General features: G+C 36.2%; 1 protein-coding gene across 20 annotated transcripts in view; it reads left to right on the top strand.

Annotated features, from left to right (window-relative positions):
- Positions 1 to 17,249, top strand: part of DGKB (diacylglycerol kinase beta) — an 818,895-nt gene that overhangs the window by 70,070 nt on the left and 731,576 nt on the right. For 6 of the 20 annotated variants that reach the window (XM_024357756.3, XM_024357752.3, XM_009452682.5 and 3 more), the window contains exon 1: positions 1,121 to 1,664. The exons of 5 other annotated variants lie outside the window; for them this stretch is intronic. The gene's annotated coding sequence lies outside the window, so the exon portion shown is untranslated. Of the gene's footprint in view, positions 1 to 1,120; positions 1,665 to 1,817; positions 2,202 to 17,249 lie in introns of those variants that run through there. 9 more of the 20 variants (XM_009452683.5, XM_009452681.5, XM_009452680.5 and 6 more) reach the window with 3 other exon arrangements.

The raw sequence follows: 17,249 nt of genomic DNA, 5'->3' as shown, positions 1-17,249 counted from the left end.
GGACAGACAACAAATGAAGAGAAAAATAGCTATTTGGCATCATGTTTAATTAGAATTTTGACGTTAAAAAATTCTGGATACTATTCGCATTTAAGGTATTATATGATTTTTAAAACAAAATATTAGCCTCTGATAAAATCTGTTAAAATTGAAGTTAGGCTGGCTTTGGCAAATTGATATTTGTTGGATAATTGATAAATGCTTTGCTCATTAACTGGTCTTTGTTTAGCTAAAGGCAGTATAAACACATCAGGAAAAGATGTATTATTTAATCCTTTTGGGTTATTTTCTTCCTTCTGGGTCTTTTCTTATATTTTCTTTCTTCCGTGTTCCCCTCTGTTTAATTTAACCCTGATTAACCCTGATTACACAAGCCCTAACAACTGGGAAAAAATATGGCCAATATGAAAAGTACTCAGAGGCAGAAATAATTAAAGGCGTGCATTACAAATAAAATCAAAAGGAATTAAGTTTATTTTTAGCTCAGACAACTGGAGACTGAAAGTGGATTAAAAGTACTATTCAATTAAGTGGTGTGTGTGTGTGTGTGTGTGTGTATTTAGGAGGGGTTGTTCATGGTTACTCAATCTACAGAACAAGAAAGTGAAGACAGACTATTACTAGAGCAAATGTTACTAGTAATTAAGAAGTATTCTATTCTTTGGGGGATTTGAGAACATCTTCCATTTCTAAGTTCTGCTGAATGTCATATTTTTTATGAGAATATGTTGGAGATTAATGAGAGCAGCCAATAAGGAGAGCAAATGAAAGTTAATAGAAGACAGAATCAAGTTGGTTTTACCAGAGTCTGTAGCTGACGGAGAGATGTTAATGCCTTGAAATCATTGAGAATATTATATAGATAAGTTAAGAGCAACCACGGGACTTCTATGTCAAGATACCCCGTGTATAAGCTGGTAAGCACACTGCTTAATAACTGTCTGGTTTTGTACACAGTCCACAAAAATCTTGATTATTGACTTACTTACATTTTTCCCACCCTAATACACTATTTTACACACGTGCCTCAAAATTGTTATTTTTATCTGTGCCCTGATTGGTTACACATGCATAGAGTTTCTCTCAATATTTAACTGCCTTTCTACTTCATCCATCCTCCAGTCACCTGCTCCGAGGTTACCAAGCCGGAATGCAGCAAGAGCGTCTGCAGCTGCTACAATTGGTAGAAGTGGGTTCGGCAGATGCTTGCTGAACAATGACCCACCAAGGACTACAGTTGTAGAAGGGAGAGGGGAGACGGGTATCATATTTCCTCCCTGAGATGTATAGTGAGTGGTAGTAATTGCAGTGAATCCAGCTCACTGTCTCAACTGCCTCTCACCTGCACCGTCTCCTCCCCTGTCTTATAACTGGACCAGCAGTTAAACAGCTGTATAGCCTTGTCTCCCTGTCTCATTTTCCCCTGAGCTCCATCAGCAAGAGTAGCAATAGCAGCTGGAGAAGCGGCAGCCAGAGATAGGCAGGGCTGGTGCTTGCAGCCGCGCAAATCGCCTCCTCCTCAACACACACACACACACACACACACACACACACACACACACACACACACACACACACACTGCACAGACTTCCAATATCAACGCGTCTTGACATAAATCGAGGACTAAGAGAGACTAAAGAAGAGCGTTAGTCATGGACAACAGGTATTTCATCTCTGACAAATTGTTTCCTTCAGCTGCTTGCTGGTTTGGATGATAAAATAATCATTTGTGATAGCTAGCTTGAGTGGGAGTCTGGAGGACTGGGGGTGGACGCGATAGAGGAGCGGGGATGAAGTGGGAGGAGTGAGAGGTGGGGAAGGGGGACGCCAAAGATGACTTTCAGGCTCCGGAAACCTACGTCTTTCAGCCTCCGCTGTTTTTTAGTTGCAAATGATCAGAGACGGGTGAACTGCAGGCAGCCTGTGTTGCTGCCTGGAAGTAGATTTCCATCTTTCAGACACTAGTTCCAATGGGCCGGGTGTTCTGGAAGGGGGTGGCAGTGGGGAGGAGGATGCTGTGAGCAGAGTTCTTGAAGCTCCACTCCTCTGGGGAAGCCGAGCTGTGTGGGAGCCTTCTTACTGTGCCGGGAGCGTGTGAATTGGAAAGGATCCTGAGAACTGGCTAGTCCCAGTTCCTCTCCGGAAAAGCAGTGGCTCTCGCTTCAGAGATGCGCCCAGCTTTCGCCTGCATCACACTGCAGTAAGTTAAACTGGACATGGTTGGCAAATTGAGTGGCTTCTGGGTATGTGGTGCGGGGGAAGGGAAGCTGAGAAGACATGGGGAGGAAAGTTAGAGAAGCATAGCTTTGAATTCTCCGTGAAATGTGAAATCGGTTCGTCTCCCTGACTCCTGTCCTAGTTATGCTATAGTAGGGGTGCTCTGTGATTTGCAGGCGGATGCCGCTTGTGTATTAGCTATGCAGAAAGTGCCCTGTCCATTGTGATTTTGGGCAACACGACTGGTAAATGTTTTCTAAATTTAATTCCAAGAGTGGTCTCCTGAAAGTTACTAATGAGATAGCAGCTTGTCTTTTCAAAATGTAATTCATAAAGAGGCTGGCTTGGACTTTCAAATGCCCTAGTTAATTGTTACAAGTTCCAGTCCAGATTTATTCCTAATCTGTGAACTAAACAAGCAAGCAAGCAAACAAAAGTCTTTGATTTACCTTATTAAATTAAAATAAAACGTGAAGTAGGTCTCTAGATAACTGCTAGGCAACAGCCTAGGCCACACTGATGATATGATAAACATTCAAATACTCTTCAGTGGGTGCCACATGGAGGGTTCCCTCAGTTTCTTCCTGCTGCAATAATCTCCTCCACTTGCTGAACAGTCTCTTTCTTGTGATTTTAAAGTGGCGATTTTTACATAGATGGCTCTATACTTAGAAACCAAGCAGCATTGTGTTCACTGGCAGAAAATGAAGGCTTAAAACTTTTATAAAACAACTTCAACTGGTTGCTCAAATTGCAGATAACCAACTCTTTTAAAAACAGGTCAGCAAGGACCAGTCCATTGTAAAGCAAATGACTAAATAAACATGAATGCAAGCAGAATACTGAAGGTCTTTTCTAGAAAAGAAATCAGAAATAATTAATGTTAAAAATGTTGGGGTACCTAACCAGGTCCTCTTGCATTGACCAGATTTTTACAGTGGTGGTGGGGCAGTAGGGGGTGGGGGTGGGGGGGGGGGTGGAAATCCCTCAAACAGAAAGGATATATTACACAAGAATGTTAGACTTAGTTGGAGGATCATTGGAGAAAACACTGTATTAGTACATTTTTCTCCAAGAAGAATTATTGGCAAAACAGAAATTACCTAAAAGAGAATGTAAGATTTTAATCCGGATACGTCCATAGGCTAGCATATATTCCATAGGAGAAGAAGCTTCAAAATTTGTGAAATAACAATTGTGAAAAACAAAGTAATTCTGAAATCCTCTGTCTTTAGAAAATGGGTAACCAAGGACTACTCTTATCCTATAATTTCAGTTTTAAATTGTGCTACTCTTTCTCTAATCCACCAAATCTTCATGCTTTTACCAAAAATAAAACACGTCAAGAATGTCATTGGAATAGTGTTGGCTAATTTTCTACTCATCACGGGGATCTCCAGGTATAAAGGCTTACTTAATATTTTTTGGCATTGTTGGAGTGCCCAATTTGTTATAGGCGATCCATGCCACACACATACATAGTATCCCTGTGCATAAAGTCTACATGTGACTTTGTGAATCACTGAGTAAAATATAATGCAGGGAGTATATTTGCTACAATAGTGCATACATGAGGGTGGTTAAAAATTTTTGACAGCAATGAGAAAGAAAACGAAAAGTCTATATGAAGAATAGAAGAATATGGTTGGAGCAAATTTGCAAGCAGTTCCCTAATACTCTAGAGTCAACTATTATTACCTGAAATCTTTATGTAGCTAAAGAGAAAGAAAATTAGGTTAAGAGCACTGATAAAAATTTGACAAAATTTTTTTAAATCTAGAAACTTATGTAGTTGGAGTTGAGCGGTGGCAATGCCTTTGCTTCATACTTTCTTGTCCTACTGGTAAGCAAAGCTCAAGTTATGACTGGGAAGATTATAAAAATCATTTGTGTAATAAAACAATTATTTAAATTGTTTTAACAATTTAAAACCATTGGTAAGTTTTGCTGGGATAGTGTCTGAACTAGTATCCTATGACTGATGCTTTTTCTTGCACACTATTGAAAGAACGGAGAGTTGTAGTCAGACAAGCCAGATGAAGATAGCTGCTGATCGCGAAATCTAATTCTGCCTACTGATAACGACTATGATGTGATGTATAGGCTTGAAATGACATTTCAAGATGATCCTCTCCTGGATGTTTCTTCTGGCTGCCTTCAGGAACAGAGCTGTATTTATATATGCACAATACTGTTGCAGTATTCTCTAAAGAGTAATGCCTCTAGCCGAGGAGCACTTGCCCAGAGAAAACTCCAGGAAAAATAGTGAAGAAGCCTATTCCTATTGCCTCTCTTCCAGCAATAGCATTCTCTTTCTCTTGTGAAACACCAACGCAAATTCTGATCAAGTGAGTCACATATGTTATGTCCCAATACCATAGTCAATATCTTGGGTATTTACTATGAAGTAGGTTCAACTACTTGATAGCCCTGGATTATTTTCTCATGTGCTTTGTTCGTCACACAACGAATGAGTAGTAGTGGGCAGTTATTTTGAGTGCAGCAGTTGCACATACTGTGTCAAGAGCTTTACATATGCTCTCTCATTTACATATGCCCCTCACAGGAGGGAGATGGCATTTTCTCCCCTTTAGAAAAAACTCAAACTCAGGGGGAATAAACAAATTTCTGAAAGCAACGTATTTAGTGAATGCTGGGTTAGAATTTACCACTCAGTGTGACTAACTCTAATTCTTAACTGCTTTGCTACTTAAAAAAAATTAAAATGGTACTCTACTATGGATCAGCGTGGGATTGAGCATATTATTTTGTGGATGCCGTGGGTGGATAGTGCTTGAGAGATCTTCCTTCTCTGATGATACCCAAAATTGGATCCACCTAAACTGGAATCCACCTGCATTGACCCCAGATCCAAAGTTGACACACTCACGATTCCAATTTCAGGCTTTGCTTTGGCTCCCCAAACTCTGAAAATGAACATGGGGACATTTCCAGGAAGGAAATGGAAGATAATGCAGTTAATATGAGAGGAGAAAAGTTGGAAGATCTAAACACAGAGAGGTATAAAAAGAAAATAAGGGAATCATATAGTGGAAGGCTGGTCCAAAAATACGTCCACATTCTTTGTCCTGAGGGACACTAAATAACAAACTCTTTGGGGTGTGTGTGTAGGGTAGAGATCTTTAGTCACAGATAAAGTGCAGACTCAAAACATCTCTTTAAATAGCTGTAAAGTCTTATTATAAAAATTAGATTATGCTAGTCATCAGATAATCTCCTTTACATACTCTTTTTAAAAGTGGAAAAACAATGATTCAAAGAAAAGTGGGGGAGAAAGGCCAGATGCTGACTGAAGAGGTAAAAGAGTAATTGGAAATATCGCTGTTTCTTGCACAATCACTTTCTGAAAATTTGCCAGGAAGCAAAAGCCATCTTTAACTGGTGAGGGTAAAAACAAAATGGTTCATTTAGGTAAAATGTGAAGTGTTACAGAGACTAACATGATTACTGTCACTTGTCTTATCACAGAAGACAAACACTAACAAAGAATAAAGTGAAAATGTTATGGGCGTAGAGCCAAACATTATTTTAAGATTGGTCTTTCTCAGCATGCTAAATTTAAACAGCCGAAATTCTTTTTTAAGGATATTCTGAGTCAACAATTTGAAATGAAGGATTTGCCTTTTAACAGGGAATTTGTATTGCATTGTAAACTTGAAACACAATGTCCCCAACTCAGTTATTTTTGATTGGCAATATGCCGATCACTATAGATGCAAGGAGCACAAAAGCTGTTACCTTCAAAATCAGAGAATAAATGGACACGCTCCATAAGCGAACTGGATGCTCCTGAGCTATTGTCAGATGTGTATGTGGTGACAGAGCTTTGCAAATACATTCACATTGTTGGCCCTGATTCATTCTCTTGTCATTTGTGACACTTCAGGTTGGGGTTGGGAATAGAGTTAGTTTTCAGGATTGATTTTTGAATGTGGTGCTAAAATCAGCTCTCTTGCTCATTGGCTCCCTTCCTCTTCTAGTTTAAAAATAATGATAGTAACTTTCATTGAGTGCTTACTACATGGCATTTGCCTTTATAAATATCTTGCATATTTAATGTTGATCATACCCTTATGGGATGATTTTATTATTATCCTCATTCCTATTTTATAAAAGAGCAAACTGAAGGACAACAGGGTTAAGTGACTTGTCACAGTTACAAACTGGTAGGAATAGAGCCGGGGTTTGAACCCAGGCAGTCTAGCTCTGGAGACCACTCTTCTAACCAAAAGGATCTAAATCCACTATTAACTACCACTGGCTTATTATAACCCTCCACAGTTCGCACAATGTTGCACCTTCTTTGTCTCTGCCTACATTTGGCTCTCTGTAATTTACTTTTGGACACCCAAACTCCTCTGCCCGCTCTCCATGCTAATGTGTTTCATTTGATAATGTGTTTTTGTCCTTTAATCTCCTACTCTAGTATCATGACACTTTGAGGTATCTAGTTGGATTCTACCACGGGCCCAACAGTCTTTCTATATGGTTCCACTGAAACTTGTGCTTGCCTTTATTATTGAATATGCCACAGAGAATTGAAATAATCTGTTGTCTACATTGAGGAAGGGGTTCAACCCTATTTATCTTTGGAAGTTTAGTGCTTAACACAGTGTCTAGTATAATATTGGAACTTAATAAACACTTCTTTTAATAAACTGTATTACAGGCTCTAATTCTATCCGCTGAAGGAATAGGTAGTCCCACTTCCACAATATTTTGCCTTTGCCCCCTGCCCACCAAAGACTAGAGAACTGGCTTTCAAATAAAAACTATGATGTCTGAGAGCAAGTGTGTATTTTAATAAGTAGAAGTCATGATTAGTATAAAATTACTCAGAACACATTTATTACCTTCTGTGGTGTTACATATTTAGAATACATGGGGCAATATTTTGGAATATGATGGATAAAATATTTATTTCCATATCACGAAATTAAAATTTTTACTGATACCTATTTTCTGGTTTCAGATTATTAACATAGATTTAGGGAGGGAAAAAAACCCAAATAGTAGAATAAGTGGTTCATCAAAGATGTTTTGCTCTTGTGGGACAATAGTGTGAAGTTGTGAAAAGGTGATTTTTAATTGTTTCTTAAACTCTTATTTCCCTTTAGAAAAAACACACTGATTTTAATTCAATCATAGCTCATAAATAGTGAATCATATCTGCAAGCAGACATTCAAGACTTCACTACCACTAGAGAAGAGTAAAGTGATGGTTGATGGTGGGAAATTCAATCCAGAAACCCTGTCCTACAAATTATCAGGTTATGTGATAATTCAAATTCTAATTTTAAATTCTAATTTCAAATTCTATTTTTATACATTTATTTCATTTAGTATTCAAATATTGTATCTATGTGAACTGTATAACACATAGGGCTTTCCAAATACAATTTTTTTTAAAGTACCATCTTAGGTCAAACTATCCTATTTTAGTCTTCTTTCTAATCCACATGAATCAGTTATCAAATAATCAGGGGAAGGACAGATGGGATGAGAAATGCGTAGCTATTTAAAATGTCTTTAGAGTTCCATCAATAGAGTAATCTCGGAATGAGTTTCCCCCAGTGAGGCAGCTGGGCCATGCTTTATAATACACTTTCTTTTAGAATCCCAAGTTGTGTATTTTGTTTTGATTGTTCATAATGAGATGGAATTGTGAATAAGGTTATGGAGAAGTCAACTCTCTATATAATTTCTCAATATGAAAAGAAGCTTTATTGAGTTTCATCATTTTCTTAGGTTTGATGATATAGGACTTGAAACTTACTTTCTGCGTTCAAACTGTCTGGATGTAAAATCCTTACTATTTGGATGAATTTAAGCAAGTAACTTAAATTCTATGCTTTAGACTTCTCCTTGTAAAACAGGAATAATGAAAATACAAGCCATTTCATAAAATTAAATGACGTAATCATGAATGTAAGGGGCTTAAACAGAATACACATAATAAACATTAAAAAATATTAGCTATTATTTCCAACTTACTTGGAATATTGTCTCAGAGAAAAAGTATCAGTAGTAAAGAAAATGTTCTAAATGAAATCTAAATCTAAAAATATTTCTTAGTTTTATATTAATAAAATATGTATTGAGGCTACAAAATTTATTAAATATTATTATAAACACTTTGTAAGATTTCATTACTTACCGTTGTGTCCCAAATATTCTTATTAAAATATAAAAAGAGGTAACTATTAACATAGATAAGTTAAACAACACACATAAACTACCCAGAAGAACGTCTGGCATGCAATTAATCCTCAGAAATTTTAACTCCCTTTCCCTTACCTAAAATGATGAGGAAAGGTCTTTCATTCTTTCTCCTCTGATCTTCTGAAAACATAGTCATAGCTATCATCCTTTAATATACAAAAGGATATTCTGTTTTGCTTTATATTGGCTACTCTGCTATTTGTACCTAAGCATGTTGGGGAAATATGATCTCTGATGTGAGGAAACCTATTAGTTTCTAGATCAAACTCCCTTTGGATTATATGAACTGGAAAGGAAGAAGAAACAGAGGTGCTATAGAAAAGCATGACAAGATCCTTGACCTGAAAACAAAACTTCACGCAGAAAAGATGAGTTTGTAGTTTATTCAGTAACTTGTTTTGCTGAGACAGAAAATATAAGGAAGTGTTTCTTGTTTGGCTCTTGACCAAGGAATCTGTTTGTTGGTTCCTTAATGAAAAGAAATAAGGGCTGGAGAATTCTCACTTGTCTTGCCTTCCCTAGTGTGTATGGAGATTGTCAGTCATACTCAGCTAGTTCTGGGAAGTCTAAGATTCATATAGAGATATGAAAACTATCCCTTAGGAGACAGAAGTACTTACTTATACCACGGTCCTGTATCCTATTCATCCTTTAGTCATTGACGGGCTACTCTGTGTCAAGCATTCTGCCAGGATCGGTGAAAGAAGAGGAATGGATGGAAAAGTTCCTACAGTACTAAAGGTTGCACTTTGGTGAAAGACGGATGTGAACAGACCTAAACAAGGAAACAAGTCCATGATTTGATGTAGTAATAGTGCTGTGAAAGGAACAAAGAGCTGATGTTTAGATGAGCAGAAGATCCTATTTGCATAATAGGAATAATATAATTAATAGGAGAACAAGCTGGTTTCAGGAGGCATAAAGACCAGTCCTGCCCCACCTGCAAACCTCCATTATGTTTTTTTTCATTGTAGACCTGGTCTGTCTTGTTGACAGTGAGTATAAGAGGTGGCAGTGAGTAGAAGAGGCTTATACACCTGAAGCAATTTTTAAGACTAAAACAGATGAACTCACGGTGAATCAGAATTTTAGAATTATTAAGCAAAACATTTTCATTCAGTCAAAAACATAACTCCCACATTGCTTTTCCTGTTACCTGTATATTATAGGATTATTCTGCTTTGGACAGCTTTTAAAGATTAGAAAAATGCGAGTACTTAATGTTGCTTAGTAACTTCTCTTGCCTGTCATTTTGGGCTGCACATAAACAACCTGTAACTTCCTCACACTTGTCCCACATAGAAAAACAGCACAAAAAGCTGATGAGTCATTTTGCTATCATGTTGTTCTTCATGAGAATTCTGATTACTAGGAGGGGTGCTCTATTGTTATATAATGTTGTTTGTCATGATATATATTAGAAGTTTCTATTTGGCAAATAGAGATTTCTTCTTTGTTACACATTAAAGATAACATAGCATAAAAGCCATTTATGGGAGGACTGTTGTTTTGGGTGTCTGGCTTTGAATGTACTCTATCCAAACTACTAGACCACATATTCTGAAAGTGAAGTGATAAGGCTTTTGAGCTTCAAGTGGAAATTTTGTTTTAGAGCTATTAATGCTTTTTTTTGTCCAAGGTACCTGCATAACTGCATGGTGGTACATTTGGTGCTTAGGCAACTATATTATCAAAAAGATAATATCAAAAGTGAAAGAGCACTTTCAGTAAACAAAACAAAACAATGGCTTGAATGTGGCTGTAATTATACTGCTATTCTTTATGGCTAGGCAATGTCCTGAATTAGTGACTTTGTAGAAAACAAAACACAAGAAGAATATGTTAGATTTGATGTATTTGTCAATATATAGCAATGCCATATTGATAAAAAATTTTTCTCCACTAAGAAGTTTCAAAGCTACATTAAAGAAATTAGCGCCTGTGTCTTATCACCATGGAGCATCCTGATCAAAGAGAAGGTGCCATCCTCTCTGGTTCTCTAATATGTGTTTTGCTGATCCTCATGAGTTAAAATTCAAACTATGTTAGGAGATAAAGAAAGACTGTTTGAGGAATGCTAATACGTATGTTAAAAGAGGAAAAGAGAAAGACATCTTCCTTATTTAAATATTAAATAAAGTTGAACAGTTTTTTATTTTAGGAACTTCTTATAGTCCTTCACATAAGAATCGGCATCTCTAAAACAGGATTTAGTATAAACTTCCCTGGCCTTATTTAACCACAGAATCCCTCCTTCTGGGAGCATCTATTAATATATATTTGGAAACCCTGGAGCACATTTTAGGAACTACTGGTCTATTGGCATTTAAATGTTCACTTAAAATTTTTGAGCACCTACCATACATCAGAGTAGTAGGTTCTGGAAAAAAAAACTTATGAACAGAACCCGATTTTGACATTATGGAGATCCTATACTGGGATTTGGAGGAAGACACATGTATAAATTATAATACCATGGGCTATGTGCAGTTGTAGAAGTAGGCACATGTTACTATAGGAGATGGGGAGAACAAGAGACTCAGGAATTAATCACAGATAATTTAGAATTTGAGTTAGATCTTGAGGGAAGAATAGAAATTTACTCAAGAGGGGAAAATAAAAGCAATTCTCAAGATATACCTAGAAATCATTATTCTTTTATCCTCCTATAAAAACGAGTATTTCTTTCATTTATTCAAGCATAATTCTAGAGTGAACAGTTGGCTATATGATTAAAGAGATAACGGCAACGAACTAGGAAAGAGATATAAAAATTTGGTGGCATAGATGGGGAATGAAGTCTTGGCATCGCTACAAATCCCTGGGAAGAGAACGTAGAGTGAAAAAGGAGGTAATTTTAGGAACAAATCTTGACATATCCTAATACTTTTAAAGTGCATTGGAATAGATGAGTTTGCAAAGAATGAAAACAATTTGTTATAGAGGAAGAAAACAGCAACAGAAACCTGGAACGTTCTAAAGACCAGGAAAAAACGTCTTTTAAGGATGACAAAGTAATCATCACTGTTGGATGTTGCTGAGAGGTTAATTGAGATGAGAACTAAAACATACTCATTGGATTTGAACACTGGAAGATCACTGGTGATTATAGCTAAACATGTATTGCTGGAGTGATGAGGGGTGAAACCCAGACAAAAACTTGTTGAGTGAGTAGGAGTTCAGGAAATGGAGACAGAGTGACTCATTCAAAGAGTTAATCTATGAAGGTTTAAAGAAAGGTAGAGCTGTTTCTGGAGAATAATAGAAGTTTGAAACAGCTTTTATGTTTCTGAATTGGGAATTTTTGATTATGTTTAAATATCTATGAAAAGTGTATATACACATATATATATACATACATACATCTATATATGTATGTATATATACACACACACGTATGTATATATACACACATGTCTATACATATATGTGTGTATATATACACATAGATATGTATATGCGTACATATATACATATACATATGTGTATAACACACACACACGCACACACACATATATATATGGTATTAGTTGACTTTGACCAGAAGGTACACTACCTATAAAGAAAAAGCAGAGAAAAGAAAGAATATAACAATTTGAACAGGTATTTAGGTTTTATAGTCATAAGTTAGGGATATTTCTGGATTTTAAATTTTCTCTGTAGAGTTTGAACAAGGTGGAGAAAATTTGAAGTTTATGGATAAAATTAGACAGGTTTTGGACCAGAGTCATGTACTATGATCTAGGTTGTATTGTGGGGGCAGGTGGGGGTGGATATTTGACAAGATAATCATGAATTTATAATGACAACAATTTACCTTAATGTGTAAATTTATTCATATGTATTTTTATATAAACATTTATTTATATGTAAATATATATGTATATGTTTTTCATTTTGCCTTGATTACATTACCACCATCTACCCCTCAGTGTCATCTATTATCTTCCTTATTACTCTTTCTGATTTAGAGGTCTGTATGGCAATTTTCCTTTATTTGTATCTCTTGTCATCGTTAGGATTGGTTAAAGTACATAGGTAAGGTAAGTCAATTATCCTTGGCAGAAATCCCTTAATCGCCTTACCTTCGTTGACATTCTACTTCTTTCCACGTTATCCACTGGGCATTGCCTCCATTCTGGATCTTGGTATTACCTGGAACTTCTCCACTTTGAAATCATGAGATACACTAAGTGATAACATTGCTCTCTCTTCCTCCCACCAATATCCAGTAGCTTGACCCACCTCATTTTCTTCCATGACTTTTTTCTCATTCTCCCTTCTCTTACTGTCCAAAGAAGACCTAGTATACAATATAAATAGCTCTATTGCACAAATCTTTATTTTCCGGTATTACTCTTTTCCTTCCTTTTTCTGTCTGGCAAAATCCTTACCCTTTCTCAATGGCTTTGCATTTTCAATTGGGGTATTGAATGCTATTGAAAATCACAAAACTATGAAAACTGGTGTCATAATAAGTCTATGACCTCTCATCTCAGTCTGACCCTGGTAATTCTTCTAAATGTCCATGTTTTATTTTTCTTTTCACTGTCCACAGCAGTTTTCTTACAGAGCCCTGCCACCCAGGTACTTCATATTTTCTTATGAAAAGAGAGATAAGTATTTTGACTTCTTCTTTGTGTCATTTATTTTTATTTTGGGTACTAGCATTGAGACATTTGAATTAAATTTGGATTTTAATTTAAAAATCATTAATATCCACAATGACTTTAACCCTACTTCTCTCTACTCACCACCTTCTCTGTATCCCTTGCTTTTAGGCAAAGCTTCATAACATGGTCCCTCTTTATCTCTTCAACAATACCTATTGTCACTTTGTTCTCTTCCAATCTAATGTTCCTTTGACATTAAGCTGCTTAAAGTATTCATTCTTTCAGTGCTGCTTTTCCGCTTTACTTGCACTCCTATTGTGTCTCTGGTTCTTTGTTTTTTTTCCAGTGGTTTGAACATTGCCTGGCATAAAACAGGTACCTAAAAAGCACTGAATAAGTAGGTGAACTCTGATAATGCCCCTTTCTTGATTAGGGATGATGAGTTATCTCATAAAGCATCTCTCTGGGTCAACAGTGTTTTTATCGTTTTGTCTACTTTATTAAAGAGGTAAGTGACTATCTTCTTCATTCTCTGAAATGCAGTATATTGTAGTATATATAGAGTTTGGTACTATTAGCGGTTTCGGGCATCTACTTGGTGCTTTGGAACGTATTCCCTGTGGATAAGGTGGGAGTACTGGTACCTCCTCTTGGTCCATTTATCAGTATGGTTTGTACTGATGCTGATCAAGTACCTGTACGTTACCATATTTTCCTCTCTTTTATATTTAACAGTAATACTTATATTTTCTTGTTCTGGAGATAATACTCAATAATGTTATTCTATTTTGAGAGAATGAAATTATTTTTAATTCGACTAAGTGTAGTCATTGGAGCTTTCTTTAATCAATTTCAGAAGCGTAAGTTAGATTTAGGGATTTTTTTTTTTTTCATTTGTGGCATTCTGTGAATTGGTCACGGGTATTCAGATTGTGAACCTGGATATAAAGAGGAGGGATGAACGTTATTTTCGGTGTCTGGCAAGAACAAGCATGGAGTCTTTGAGGTCTTATAGGAAGTAAACAGAAGGCTAAGAGGTCACACACGTGAGGAAAATAGATGATTAGCCGGTGTATTTTCCCCAGTGCTATGTCACTTTCTCGGAGTCTCATTTAAAGGATAATATGCCCACAGTAACAGAAAGAAAATGTTTTTCTCAGACACATCCCATATTTACTATATGAAGTGTGGAGAAATGCTTATTACAGATTTTTGTCGTGATTTCCAGGTTCAGTTCAGGAGTGGGTGTCACTTTTGCTAGGACTTCGTTTCTTACAGCCCTATCCCCACATCATTCTTTCCATGGAAGTAAATATTATCTAATGAGATAAGCGAAGGCATGTTAGAGGAAAAGCATGATTTATGGCAAACTGTAGCTTCAAATGGATTTATCCATAGTAGTATACTAGTCTATTTTGCAAGTGTACATTTCTCATCTATCAAAAATCATGTTATTTAGCTTCAGAAATCATAAAATGAGATTGTCCCTGGAATAACTTTTAAATATCTGGCATTTCTTTCCTATGTAATTTTACGTAAGCTATATAAATAGGGTTAGCTGTGACCTAAAAAAAGTATACTCAGTCATTTTGTCTGGAACACAATATAGCATGTGCCCTCATTAATTTTATCTGTGGGATTTTTAATGGTATAACTTCGCAAGATAATGAAAACTGTATGGAATGAAAAGACTCTCAGACTGAGGAATATCATTAGATTTTATGATTAGGTAAATTCTGACAAGTTGATGCATTTTTTTAATGCATGCATGTTTTACTTTTCCTCTTTTTCATTGTTTTTAGACATCACCCAAAGGGGTTAATGTATTTCTGTATTATATTTATCCCAGGCCAATCAGAAAAATAATTGAAAAACTTATTTTGACTTTGCAGAAATACTTCCTTGACAGGTCTGGGTTAAAAATTATGTCTACTTCTATCAAGTCAAAGTTGTCCCTATCTTATGCTGTTCAGATTCCAATTTCATACTTTTTGTTTTTGTCAGTTTGGAGTGGAATTTTATGTCTTTATTTTAGGACTCTTTTCCTTTCCATTTCTACTTTAGATTGCTTAGAGATTGAATATAAACTATTAATTGATCCCTATGAAACATGTTTTTTATTCTACAATGAGAAAAACTTTGGTGGTCTGTTACTACTCAAGGATTATTTATTCTTTGCTAGCTGGATACACAACTTCAGTTTCCCAAACCAAGCACTGATTTGTGAGATGAGCTTCCTCTCCCATCTCCCATCTCCTTTTCAAGTGGGTTTTCGGTGGGCCATAACCAGGCCTACTACACTGGAAGTTTAGATGGTCTAAGAAAGCACTAAGAAATAAAATGCAGAGGTGTTTATCTGAAATGCCACAAGAAGCTCCCCTAAAGGGGCTAGCCGTTTAGTCCTGACACAACCTCCCATTCAGATGGTTATAAGAGATCAAATTCCCATATTCCGCACTTTGCTGACTGAGAGGATTGCTCCCTCTACATGGAATGCTGGTAGAGCTGAACTTTGGATATGCCCTTGTGTGGAATAAAATAAAGCCTCAGGGAGCATCTATTCACTTGCATTCTTAATCTTGTGTTTATTCTTCACAAGGATAATTTGCTGATATGATAGTAAATCAAAGTGAATGCTAAACATAGCTGAGTCATGGTCCTCATTCTTGCCAATGCTGGAACCTGAACAGCCTTTTTATTCTGACCAGCTTAGAGTCTTTTGTGGACTGGCTCCTGCACTTCTAGCTGCTTTTTTAATAATGTAATTAACATTTCCTGGCTGCTACAATCCATGGTGTTACTCTTTTACCCAGAGTCAAATACCCAGATGCAAGCTACAAAGTCCAGCTAAGAGTTTTCAAAATCATTAAACTTAGAAAATTATGACAGGCCAGGAAATATTACACTTACCAAATCCTTATGTACTTATACTTCCCAATTTCAATATTTAAATAAGAAGCTTCAAACACTACCTAAATGTAGCCAACTTTGAAACTTAATTTCACATCAATGTTCTACCCTGACAATTTTCAGATATACAAAACCTTCTTTACACAAAGATGAAAGTGAAGGAATAGAACCAAGGGAAATTTTGAAGAATTAACAAATATTCTCTTTTAGATTGCTCAGTCTTTTATTGGTATTCCAGTTTCACTTTGCTTTTAAATCTACCAGTGACATTTTATTTTCCTTACACTAACAAATAGGTAAGGGGGATATCATTTATATTTTTGCTGTAAAGTCTGAAATGCAACATGAAATGTAATGTATTCTAAGCAATGATCAATCCTCACAACTTTCAGATGTACGGCTCCTTATTCACACAAAGAGGAAAATGAAGAGGGACAATCCTTTAGGATTTAAGATGCCCAGTAAGGAAGAGGACTTTTTAAGTATGGGCGAGAGGGGTATGGCTATGTTTGTGCAGGAAATTTCAACACTGGTGTATGGAATGAAAAGAACCCGTGTGTTTAGAATAGTATCTACTGTATCATGCCTACCTTTGGAGCCTCTGTCTCTGTGCCTCCCACTGCTTCCTTAGCCATTACCATCTGCTATCAGTATGCATCATACTTAAATTGGCTTTAAAATGATTTGATAACTTCCTAATTATTAAGTATATTTTCCTTTTACCAGTTCTTGTCTTTCTTGCATTTCCTGTTTTTACTAGATTTACATCTTGTTGCAACTCTGTCCTCCTTTGTCATTGGTAAGATTGCACTACCCTGATATTATTTCTACTTATCCAAGCAGCCAAAAAGCATTTAGTAACTCCCATTCAACAGGTATTGGGAAAACAATGGTAATTAAACACATAAGAAGTTTCTGTCTCCATTGAGTTTTCAGTGTAGTGACAGTGATTGATATTATCTGTGATGTAATTTCACAAATACATTTTGAGCAGCTACTTGATGCCAGCTGCTGTTCTAGACATCGGAAATGCAGTTTTAAAGTAGCATATTTTAAAATTCTCATTTTCTTGGAGAAGATAGAGAGTAAAAATTAAATATATGATACAATTTTATATTTATGTCATGAAGAAAATAAGTCAGGGCAAGAGGAACAAGAGTGATGGAGAGTGGGTGCTGTTTTAATTAATGTGCTATTTTAGATTTATTTTTAAAATGTGTTCCGTTCTTCTATCGACATTATATATTTGAAATGTCTCTAAGATC

The sequence above is a fragment of the Pan troglodytes genome, chromosome 6 (genome assembly GCF_028858775.2).
Source record: "Pan troglodytes isolate AG18354 chromosome 6, NHGRI_mPanTro3-v2.0_pri, whole genome shotgun sequence".
NCBI lineage: Eukaryota > Metazoa > Chordata > Mammalia > Primates > Hominidae > Pan > Pan troglodytes.
The sequence above is the reverse complement of the archived record's forward strand: the minus strand, read 5'-3'. Positions and strand labels throughout refer to the sequence as shown.